This window comes from Tupaia chinensis, unplaced genomic scaffold (genome assembly GCF_000334495.1).
Source record: "Tupaia chinensis unplaced genomic scaffold, TupChi_1.0 Scaffold000612_1, whole genome shotgun sequence".
NCBI classification, from domain to species: Eukaryota; Metazoa; Chordata; class Mammalia; order Scandentia; family Tupaiidae; genus Tupaia; species Tupaia belangeri.
In genome coordinates this window covers 5,184,965-5,186,171 of record NW_006160131.1, presented here as the reverse complement: position 1 = coordinate 5,186,171, position 1,207 = coordinate 5,184,965, and the positions used below count along the sequence as shown (strand labels likewise).

Genomic DNA, 1,207 nt, shown 5'->3' with positions numbered 1-1,207 from the left:
CTACTTAAATTTCCAGTTCTGGAAAAAAACTGGCTCCACCCACTAAAAAGCAACTGTGGCGTTCAAGTACACATTTTCAGAGAAACAGAGGCGAAGACACACACTACTGTCCTGACGCGAACACCGTTACTCGGCACCAGAGGCAGCGGCCATCATGCCTGCCACACGGGGAACCTGCTTTTCCCATGATAAAACACGGACACTCGAGCCTCATTGAAATCCCCAATTCCTGTGTCCTAAAACTTATGACCCACCTTTTCACATAGCATCGAAACACAGAAGAGCCTCACGCTGAACTTACTCTCTAGTTATCATGGCAGTGAGGTTCCAGGAGTTTCCTAAAGAAAGCCATTTGAATCAATAACTACACCAACGCTACTCAGAATGCTCGCCAACAAGTAAAGTGCCCAACCCCAACGTAAAGGAAAATTTCCCCTCCTTCCTGGCTCCCCAGCTCCACTTAAAGACTGTAACATAAATAGAAAGATAATCTTGAGAACAGTAAAGTCACTCATGCCACCAATAACATAATACAATATCCTTCTAAGTCATTTCCGAATTTCAGTTTTCCTAAAACAGGGCAGTCTCAACAGGATGTCAGGAATTTAATATTGCTTTTAAAGATATACCAAGCTCTTAGAAATAAGCAGTGATGAAAACTGAATATTGTTACTGAAACCATACTTAATTAAATGCATGCTTTCTCTAAAAAGAAAATAAATAAAGCCACAATGTTTTCTGCCATGGCTCTCTTAAAAGCTACCCTAACAAGAGTCATCAGCTGCCCCCCTGCTAACCGGTTCATCTTGAGCAACCCTTTCCCACCCACTCCCCAAAAAGTTTTACTTTTATCTGTGGAATTCTCTGCCAGCCTCGGCCTGGAAGACTTGGGGGACCCTGAGGACAGGTGATCTGGACTTTGGGAAGGTGGCCCAAACTGACAGTTATTGGCAGCATAAAGCTGTGATCTTTATAGACTTCAATTTGAGGCTTCATACCATCGGTGATTCCCTCCCCCCTCCTTTGTTGAAGGAGGGAGAGAAAGCAAGCCAAAAGGATGAGTTTCGAAACAGAAAATCACCGCTTTTAATTGAGAAACCTCCCAACTCAACAAAAAACTGTTCAAGGTAGCCAAATGGGAAATGTCAGGGTTTTGGGCACATGCACAGCTATTAAACGTAAGAACCACAACTTTGAGGTGAAGGGG

The 1,207-nt window shown here is 43.5% G+C and overlaps 1 protein-coding gene across 2 annotated transcripts in view; it reads right to left on the bottom strand.

Moving 5' to 3' along the window:
• The window catches only part of LOC102483151 (F-box/WD repeat-containing protein 11-like), a 70,207-nt gene that overhangs the window by 34,058 nt on the left and 34,942 nt on the right, over positions 1-1,207 (bottom strand). The window lies entirely within an intron of this gene.